The 11,304-nt window shown below is 43.1% G+C and overlaps 1 pseudogene; it reads right to left on the bottom strand.

Moving 5' to 3' along the window:
• Positions 1-2,872: 2,872 nt before the first annotated feature.
• The window catches only part of LOC114618586, an 11,294-nt pseudogene continuing 2,862 nt past the window's right edge, over positions 2,873-11,304 (bottom strand).

Below are 11,304 nucleotides of genomic sequence, written 5' to 3'. Positions count from 1 at the left end.
ATTAATTAAAAGATGATAGTCTGTGATGCCGAGAGAGTCTTTGGAGAGTGTATGAATCAGTTTGTCCATGACATAAACAACTTGGTCTATTTGACATGATGTCATGCATGAATTTTAAATTAGCCTACTCAGAGAAGCGCCTTCTGGATACTAACAGGACCTTCTGACAGAGGTGTCAGGACATTTGCCTTCTGTGCAGTCACTCATTACCACGCAGCTTCACAGACCAAGGATGAGAGGTTCACAGCCCAGCCGCAGATAACCCGGTTAGTGGAAATATCCCCACATGTTGGCATCTGCCTTCCTCCTCTGACGCCCAGTGCTGTTGCAAGTTGTTATATTTTAGTGTATCCTCGGGAATAAACTGGTGGGAAGTTCAGAGAGGATCAGTCATTCCAGCAATGGAACACACCAGCTATACTGACCCTCAAATGTTGTCACTGTGTCAGCCAATTCTTCTTCATCTTCGTTTTCAGTAGCTGTTTTATGACTTTTAACATCTGTATTAGTAAATCTTCTTTAGATGCGAGCAACTGAAAGTAACTTGAATTGGCTTAAATAGAAAAGGGGAACTATAAGAACACAAGAGCTGGCCTGGAGAGATGGCTCAGAGGTTAAGAGCACTGACTGCTCTTCCAGAGGTCCTGAGTTCAATTCCCAGCAACCACATGGTGGCTCACAACCATCTGTAATGAGATCTGACCCCCTCTTCTGGTGTGTCGGAAGACAGCTACAGTGTACTCAGGTACATTAAATAAATAAATAAATCTTAAAAAAAAAAAAACAAGAGTTTCATGGAGCCCATGGATAAAAAATATATATATAACTGGGCCTCTGTAGGGAAGTGGAAAATGTTCAGGACTTCCTGTTTCATGTTTTGATTTCCCTCTATAATGTTTTATAATGATTAATAAAAACAGGTGACATCAACTGAGCGCTTAGTGTATCCCACAAGAATCCTCAGAAAAAGGTATTTTTCAAATCACCTCCACTAGACTCGTGAGGAGTCTGCGACACAGGTTGAAGTGCCCCACTGTCCCCACTTAGGAAGTGGCAGACATGGATTTGTGGCTCAGCAGATTAGTTCTGGAGCAGGTCCCCCTACATTCTGCATATTGGGGTGGATCCAGATTGGGGCGCTATCCTTTGCAGGCCCAGCTGCAGGTGTTTGAATACTTTTGTGGGGGTTGGGGGGGAGAGGCAGGGAGAAGATGAGTATCCCATCTGGACAGCTGTAACTGAGGAAAACATGGCCGGCCATGGCAGAGGAAGCTCTGACATCTGCTTCTGTGGAAAATCTGCTATTGGTGAAGCTTATGTCTTTTTTACCATTTGAATCCACCCAGTCGGCCTGCATGGCTGGCTGCCTTTGAGGCATTTAAGGACTGAATGCTAGGCTGCTGGAGTCCTACGCCTCCCTCAGTGGCTCTAACACTCTACTGGTTTTTACAATCGCCACAGACTGTGCAAGACACACTTGACATGAGAGACTCTCGGGTTATACAGAACAGAGCAGAGTTTCACGTCTTTACCTGCACCTTCCTCTCACAGGACTCTTCTGTAATATGTCCTGTTGTCTACAAGTAAAATTCCCATCTGTCTGTCTGTCTGTTTATATGTCTGTATGTGTGTGTTACAGCTACACAGCTACCCACATAACTTAAAATACATACAACATCCTAATTACAAAGTTAAGCAAGAATGAAAGCAAAGTAATTCATGACAAGACATTGTATAAACTAGGAATTAAAGGGCTGAGCCACAACACAACTAGAAACGTTTTTTTTTTTTTCCAGTAAATAATACAATCTTGGAGTTCACACTGTGATAAAAAATCCTGCAACGTACTCTCTCACACATACAAATACAACCACATTCACACACACCACACATATACCACACACTCACAAACATATACACTTACACCACACACACATATACCACACACACATACCACACATATACCACACACTTACACAATATACACTTACACCACACACACATACACCACACACATACCACACATATACCACACACTCACACATATTTACACTTACACCACACATATATACACCATACACACATACCACACATATACATATACCACACACTCACACACATATACACTCACACCACACACATATATATCACACACATACCACACATATACCACACACTCACACACATACACACTCACACCACACATATACACCACACACATACCATACATATACCACACACTCACACACATACACACTCACACCACACACATATATATCACACACACATATACCACACACACATACCACACATATACAACACACTCACACACATATACACTCACACCACACACATATACACCACACATACTCACAAACACATACACACCACACACATATACACATACCCCACATACACATGACACACACACATACCACACCCACACCCACATATACATACATACCACACACTCACACCACACACACAGTACACACTCACACTACACATACATACTACACACACATACACCACACACATATCACACAACATACCATACACACTCACACACATACATATCACACACATACACCATACATACTCACACGTACCACACACACATACCACACACAATCACACACACATTCACATACACTCACATTATACACACTTTGTCACATATACATACCACGCATTCACAATGCACCATACATATACACATACACTCTCTCACATACACAATACACAGTCATATTCACACACACTACACATACCACACACACCCTCCCCCGACATGGTACAAATAAGAAAAGTAAGGTTCTTTTAGTTTTGGCTGCCAGATGGTCTTTTATTGAATATATTCTCTTGTTGCCTCTTAAGGAGCTAGGCATTCCACTGCACCCGTGCAGATGTCATCTATGATGTCACAGGGTGGCAGCCATCCACATCGCCCACAGACTGCGCAGTACCTGGAATCTCCTTAATAGTTCCAGAAGATTCTCTGGCTTACAGACCATTGTTGCATCTTGTCTAGCACTGTTGACAATCTCACGAAAGGTGATGTTTCCATTGTGTTTAATGTTTTCCTGCTCCCTGAGGGCTTGGGTGAGCAGGGCAGAGGCAGAGGGAACCATCTTATCTGGGTCTGTCTGTTCTGACTGGCCAGTTTCAATGTTACCCCTCGGACCTTTCCAATCACAGGTGCCCTTGGCAACATTATCACCAACACTCCTTGGAGACAAACCTACAGGACCGACCTTGGGGGTGAAGGCAGATGTAGTGTTGACTTTGCTTCTAGTGTACCTCAGCATGACTTTGTTCTTGCGTTGGGGTTGAACTTGGGTGGTGTGGTGGAGGTGCCTGGGGTCTGATAAACCCAGATTTAAGATGACCAAAGAAGGTTGCACCAAAGCCTCCAGTGAGCTGAGAATGATATGATTTATATTGGTTCATGGCTTCAGAGAACTCAGCCATGATCACCTGGCCTTGTACACTTGGAAAGAACACTGGTACTCAGAGCATATGTCAGGAGACAGCTGTACAAACTACAGTGACCACAAAGCAGCGACTGTGATGGGCTGGGCTGGGGGTCCTCTTCCCTCAAGGACCTCTGCTTAGTAACTCACCTACTTCCTCCAGCTAAGTCCCACCTTCCTGTTACCAGGTGACGACCAATCTCATGATACATGAGTCACTTGAAGGCAACACATTACCCTCAAATTATAACAATGTGGGAAGAGGAAAGAGAGGGGCAGAGAGAAAGGAACTAGATAATGAAACAACTATGTCCCAAGACCTCCCGTGTACATCATCAGGAAGCTGGGCCCCAGAAGAACTGTCAGTCTGACTCTGATCTAGTCTGAAGGTGAGTAGGCTTGAGTCTCAGGGAAACTTTGTGTTTTGGGTTGAATCTAGAAAGAGGAGAAAATTGATACAGCATTTCAAAGGCAGTCAGGTAGGAGGAATTCTGTTATAGGAATTGTCTAAGGCCTTCACATGTTTGGATAAGTTCTCCCTATCTGGGAGAACAATTTCTTGACTCAGCCTGCTGATTAAAACGTTAATCTCATTTAAAAAGAATACCAAAACCACCAAGGATAATATTTGATTAAATATCTGGATATCTTCTGGCCCAGTCAAGTTGATGATAAAAGTCACCATCCTGGGCCTAGGAGAGATGGTGTGGGTCAAGCGTTCGCCATGCAAGCGTGAGGACCTTACCTCAAATCTGCAGAAGCTTGTAAAAAGCAAGGTGTAGCAGAACCTGTAGTATCTGTGCTCTCAAGGCGAGATGGGCGGCAGAGACAGAAGGTCCCAGAAAGCTCGAGGGCCACAAAGCTTGGCAGATACAGTACTGAACAACAAAAGGACCCTGCATCAAACCAGGGGAGAGGTGAGGGCCGGTAACTGAGGGTATCCTCAGCTCTCCACTCTGCGGCATGCACCCATGTGGGTGCGCATGTGCGCGCACGCACGCACGCCGAAAAGAAAAGACGAGGAGGCTAGTAAGACGTGTTCAAAGCTCCTGTGAGTGGGGCTCCTTAGTAAAGGACACATGGAAACGCCTCAGGGAGTAGGTGGTGTTTGGGAATGGAGATCGCTTATCGGACTCGCAAAAGACAGATTCCTCCAGCCCCTCTCTTCACTGCAGGACACAGTTCAGGCTGCAGAGAGAACTTCAGACTCAGCGGCTGCATTTGTTACATTTCTCTATCATTCTCATTCCCCTGAATTCTGCTCGGGTTCTCTTATTTCTTTTCTTATTTACTTTATAACCTGACTCATATATTTCTAGTTTGTTAACGTAGATATTTGACATTTAGATGATTTACGTTAAGCTTTTCCTGTACTCTAACATACACATTTAAGATGACAAGATTTCCTGAAACCATTGCTTGCTTTAGCTGCAGATCGTCAATTTGACAAGCCCTATTTTTGTTAGTGATCAGTTTGAAATGTTTTCTAGTTTATCTTTGTGGTTTGCTTTTTGACTTAAGAGGTGTTTATAACAGTATTTTACCTCCAAATATTTGAGTTTTTCTTAAACAACTTACTGCTATTGAGATCTAACTTAATGGTTTTTCTTTAAATTGTCTGTCTTTCAAAATATATGGAGACGTGTCAGACTCAGAGTGTAGTCTAGCTTGGTGAGTATTTTATGTGTGCTTCCTAAGAACGGTTCCTTTGCCGAGATTTGGTTTGAGGTTTTATTTTTTCTTTATTTACTATAATATTTTATTTTATTTTTGGTTGTGCATGACAGGGTTTCTCAGTGTAGTGTTGCTTGTCTTGGAACTAGCTCTGTAGCCTGGCCTTGAACTCACAGATATCCTCCTGCCTCTGCCTGTGAGTGCTGGGATCAAAGGCATGTACCACTGCTGCCTGGCTGTCACAGTATTTATTAATTCTAATTTCATGCTAATGTCTTTTGGTCATATTCACTTCATCTCCCAATTCCCACCCCCACCCCCTGTTCCTCCCCATTATCCTCAAACTGTGTGTCCTCTTTCTCCTCACTCTAATAACCTGTGGACCCCAATTTGTTTTTCCTGTACTTCATGGGGGTAGGCAACCAACAGGGGCCAGGTATTGGGGTTTTGTAACTGTTTATTTGATCTGAACTATTTTGGGGGGAGCCTGCTAGTTCCCTTTTGCTTTCTTTGGGGCTTTTCATTCCTCCCAGTTTGTAAGAGGCAGTCTTATGGCTTCCAACAGGGAACCAGGACCTCTCTGGTCCCTCATTGCTGCCATCTTTACTGTTTGCCGCATGCTGTTTGAAGCAACCACACTGTCACTGTGCCTTCCAAAGCCCTGGCCTCTTTGTAGTCTGAAACTATCTCCAGTGTCAATAAAACTTCTCTCCCTGATGCTTATTTTGTCCAAACTGATGTGGACACCTTTGTTTTCTCTGCAGTTACTTCGCTTGTGTGTCTGTGCTTAACGTGCGTCTCTCGACAGCATGCAAGCAGGTCTTGCTCATCTGCCTTGTGTTTAAGCTTACCGTCCTCAGATTCCTTCCCTAACTGCCTCGTCCAAGGCTTCCCTCTTGAATTTTCCTTTCCTGTGTTTTTTTTTTTTTTTCAGGAAATATCTCAACAGGTAAATCATACATCAATAACATCTATTCCTTATGTCTCCTTTTGTTTTTAGAAATTATCCTAAATTACCACAATATGTTTCTTTAATTTACCCAAATCCACTTAGAAAAAAAATATGTTATAGCTTTCTACACATCATGGCATCTAACAGCAGCGTGTTTCCATATGTGGCTGTCGGGATGCAAGAAATGTTTCCTCGGTCATTGAGATTTCTCAGCTGTGACTCTAGAAATCACCCTGACAAAAGACAGACAAGTAAGAGATAGCCAAACAAATTACTAACTTGTGCTTAATAGAAAGCCAGTCCGGGGCAGTTCAAAGAGACAGCTGGTGCCTGGAACCTTAACAAACAATAGGAAGTCTTAAGAGAATGAAGAGCCAGGTAGGCAGGGAGCTTGGCTTTTGTAGGCTGAACACTAGGAAGACTAAGAGCAGAAAAGGCTATTTTAGAAAGTCTCGTTGACAGTCCCAGTTGTGCTTTGTGTCCTCCTCACTACCACCAGGCTCCTTCAGAAGGGCCTGTGAGTCTCAGAACTTCCTGCTTTTCATCAGATTAGGGAAGCCCTGGGAGGGCTTATTGTATCTGTTTTCATTTGCCTCTAGCTGAAATTCACACAGTGAATTATGACAAAACAGTGCGCTTGGGCGTGATGTCTTGTGATCCACTGAACTGCATACACACTCACCCACCCCAACGTCCAAGTGTGCACACACATGCACACACAGGGTGTTACTGCTATCATGTATATTACCATCTATTTCCAGCCAACCAGGCTGATCCTTTCGGCTTACAGTGGGAGGAATTAAGGAAGTTCTTTCAAGAAAGACAAAGAAGCTGCAGGCTGCTCGCGCTATCTTCTTTATCACAAGGCCTATCCTTCCTGGGTCTCTTAGTCATCACTAGAGCACATTTTCCACAGTCAACCCTGCTCAGAGAATTCGGTGAAAAATGAAAGCCAGCTGTTTCAATAAGTAAACATGCTCTCCTTTGGGGGAATCACATGAGCTGGACCAAGGCTTCCTGTGGAGGGCCTGAAGGTGGCGAGCAAACAACCTCACAGGAGCACATGGTCATCCATAAGGGGTCCCAGCTGGACCACTGAGGAGGGGGATAGGTGTGCATTAGACACCCTGTTCTCAGGGATTTATTCACTGGGAACCTATATAGAGCAGTTGAACATGGGGAATTTCATTATTGGGTGTTTTTTTTTAACCTTGAAAACCATAAATAACATCAGATTAGTCTATCTCTAATACAGTGTGCATCTCAGTTCTTCTGAAGCATCCTCTCAGCTTCACAAAGTCCTGTTTAACAGTGTGTTGTTCTGTGTAGATACACAGGATGGACAGGATCTGACTACTAGGGCCGCAACTTCAGAATACAGGCAAGTGACATCTCTAACAGACATCAGCTTTAAAGACAAGTGTTCATACCATGGCAGCAGCATTGCCACTGCTAGCAGATAAGGGTAGGAGTTGGTGGTCATGCTTCTAAGTGGTCTACATGGTGGAACCTTAGGGTTGCCGGGTTAAGTAAAAAGATAAAACAGAGACAAGGGTCTCGATTACACATGACTTTCAGGTAGAGAATGAAATTTTTAATTTGTATTTTGAATGTATGCTTATGGGTATTTTGCTTGTAGGTGTGTCTGTACACTGCAGGAGTGTGGTGAGTGTGGATGGAGGCCAGAAATGGATATCAGATCATCTGACACTGGAGTTACAGGCAGTTGGAAGCTGCTGTGTTGGTGCTGGGAGCTGGACTTGAGTCCTTTCATTAGAGCATCCAGTACTCTTAACTGCTGAGCCACCTCTCTAGCCCCAGTAGTTTTTCTTTTAAATGATGTTTCATGGAACAGCTGTAGGGAAAGCAAAGCATATAAGTCTCTTTTCTGACACTTCTCTGAAATTCATTTAACTGGGAGTCCTGGTAAACTGAACCAACAGTCTACTTCTGGGTCTCCATTTCTATGTTGGACATACTTCTGGCCCTGGAAGGCCACATCCTCCCATGAGGATGCTCATAAATCCCTCTTCTGGGAGGATGAAGGCACACTAGTCAGGGGCCACATTCACGAGTCACCTTGAGAGTCACCAGCTGATGCTCATAAAGTCTTCCTGCTGAGAGTGCTTAGGAAAATAATACTTAGCTCTATCAGCTTCCCGTGGAGTGCACACTCTAATTATCCATTAACTGTGCCACAGCCTGTTCATACTGCTTCTTCTGCCTTCCTTCTTAGTGGAGAAAACAGAAGGGCCTGACTCCCAGGTTGCCCAGTGAGGCCCACCAGGATCAGAGGACAGCACCAGGCCAGACCTCAGCATCCTGAATAATACAACTGCTAGAGGTATCACCATTCCCAACCTCAAATTCTACTCCAGAGCTATAATAATAAAAATAGCATGGTATTGGCACAAAAACAGACATGATGACCAGTGAAATAGATTTGAAGACCCACATAAATCCACACACTTATGGACTCCTGGTGTTTGATAAAGATGCCAGAAATACACACTCTAGAAAAGAGCATCTTCAACAAATGGTGCTGGTCAAACTGGATGGATACATGCAGAAGAATCCAAAGAGATGGGTATTTATCACCTGTACCAAATTCAACTCCAAATGGAACAAGCCCTCAACATAAAACCAGATACAATGAACCCGATGGAAAAGAAAGTGGGCGACAGCTTTGACTTCATTGGCATAAGAGACAACATTCTGAACTGACTATTAGCACAGGCACTAAGGTCAACACTTGATAAATAGGACCTCATGAAGCTGAAAAGATTCTTTATGGCAAAGGACACCATCATTTTAATGAGGGAGCTGGCTACAGAATGGGAAAAGATTTTTATCAACTACACACATGATAGAGGGCTAATACCTCAAATATATAAGGAACTCAGAAAAACTGAACATCAAGAAAACAAACAACCCAATTTAAAAATGGGGTACATATCTAAACAGAGAATTTAGAGGAAACTTAAGTGGTTGGGTATCACTTTAAAAAAAAATGTTCAACATTCTCCACATGGAAATCAAAACTATTTTGAGATTCCATCTTCCACCATCAGAATGGCCAAGATCCATAAAACAAATGATAGCTCGTGGTGGAACATTCCTCCATTGCTGGAGGGACTGCAAACTCACACAGCCACTGTGGAAATCAGTGAAACAGTTCCTCCAGAAGATGGGAATTGATCTATTTCAAGATGTAGCTATACCACTCTTGGGCATGTACCCAAAGGACATGTCCTCTTACCACAGACATACTTGCTCAGCCATGTTCATTGCTAATCTATTCATAATAGCCAGGAATTGAAAACAACCTAGAAATCCCTCATTAGAAGGATGGATAAAGGAACTGTACATGTACACAATGAAGTATTACTCAGCCTTAAAAAAAATAACATCATGAAATTTGCAGGCAAGTGGAACTAGAACTAGAATAGAACTAGAAAAAAAAAATCACCCTGAGTGAGGTAAACCAGATCCGGAAAGACAAATATAGTATGTATCCTAGGTCAATGTTAACTAAGATATAATCCAGAGGACCACAGACCATAGGTATAGAGTAAGGGGCTGGAGGAGGGGGCCTTAGATCTCCCTAAGAAAGAGGAAACACATTAGATAGTTACTGATGGGTGGGCTGGGGACTGGAATGGGAGGATCAAGTGGGGAGGGGGATGATTGACGGGGTATAGGGAAAGACAGCTAAAGTCAAAGGCTATTTGAGGGTAGTGTGGAAACCTAACACAAGAGAAGCTTCCTAAAATATACACACAAATGAAAACAATCTTAATGAAATCACCAGATAATGGAGGAGACCGAGCTCCATCTGTACAGCTGTCAACAAACGAAGCTTCTAATATTGGGAATGAGTTACATCTAACTGAGCTGTCGGCTGAAGGGGTTCCATGGAAGGCCCCAAACAGCTCAGGCTGTTGACAAGACTATTTGTTGATTTCTACAAACCTACCACAAGGCTCTATTGCTGAAGACAACATTTGAGCAACTTACTGCACATGGAGAGGCCAAACTGGTGCCCACACAGAGCCTTCACCCCTACATTTCAGTATCTTTGGGATAGGAAGGTACTAGGCGTTGCTATCAAAGGAGAAACAAACAGCAACTCAGCTACAAACCATTTGATCTGCAGTGGTGTCCTGCCTGCAAGTTACTATGCTAGGGCAATGGCGGCACACAGCTTGTGGGAGTAACCAACCAATATCTGTCTTGATTTAAAGCCCACTCCATGAGATGGAACCCATAATCAGCACTACTTGGATGACTTAGAACCAGAAACTAAATAGCCCAGGGACCTAAAACCAAACACTACTGTTCTCCTAAAAGAATGTAGCAATGAAATGACGACTACTGACATTCTGTTATACTCACAGGTCAGTACCTTGGTCAGCCATCATTAGAGAAGCTTCCTTCTGCAGTAGATGAGAACAAATATAGGGACCAACAGCCAGGCCAGACATCATGCAGAGAGGGAGAGGCCTTAGAACACTCAGCCATAAATGGGATGTCTCCATCACATTCTTCCTCTCAGGGATCAGGGAACCCTTTGGGAGAGGAGGTAGAAAGAATAGGAACGAGAAGGGATGGAGGGCATTAAGAAAAGAAGGCCCCGTAAATCAACAGGATCGACACACATATGAACTCACAGAGACCGAGGCTACATGCACAGGCCCTGCACAGATCTGCACCAGATGGGGACCTCGAGCTAAAGGGAGAAGTGGACACATGCCCTCACCCCTAACTCACATGCAGTCGCCAATTGATTACCACTTGCAAATGAAAACTTCTCCAAGGGAGTCTCCCTGAGGAAACATGCTACTCTAAAGGTAGACTGTATGTGGCCAATAGAAAATGAACTCAATGGAATCTTTGGTGGATCCTTGTCTCAAGTCATGTCAAGGGTTGAACTTTTTTTTTTAATTTTATTTTTTATTTTATTTGGATATATATACAGTCTATATACATGTATATATACATATATATACGCAAGTATATACATACATACATAAATATAAAATACATACATACATATAAAAATATAAATCTACTTCTTTTTACCTTACATGTCTTTGTGCATCTATTATGATTTCTGGCTTAATGGTTTTTATGGGCTTCCTGAGTATGTGTATGAGTGTGTGTGTATGAGTGTGTATGAGTGTGTATGAGTGTGTATGAGTGTGT

The sequence above is a fragment of the Grammomys surdaster genome, unplaced genomic scaffold (genome assembly GCF_004785775.1).
Source record: "Grammomys surdaster isolate TR1022 unplaced genomic scaffold, NIH_TR_1.0 143, whole genome shotgun sequence".
Taxonomy (NCBI): Eukaryota; Metazoa; Chordata; class Mammalia; order Rodentia; family Muridae; genus Grammomys; species Grammomys surdaster.
This window is presented reverse-complemented; position numbering and strand designations above follow the sequence as displayed.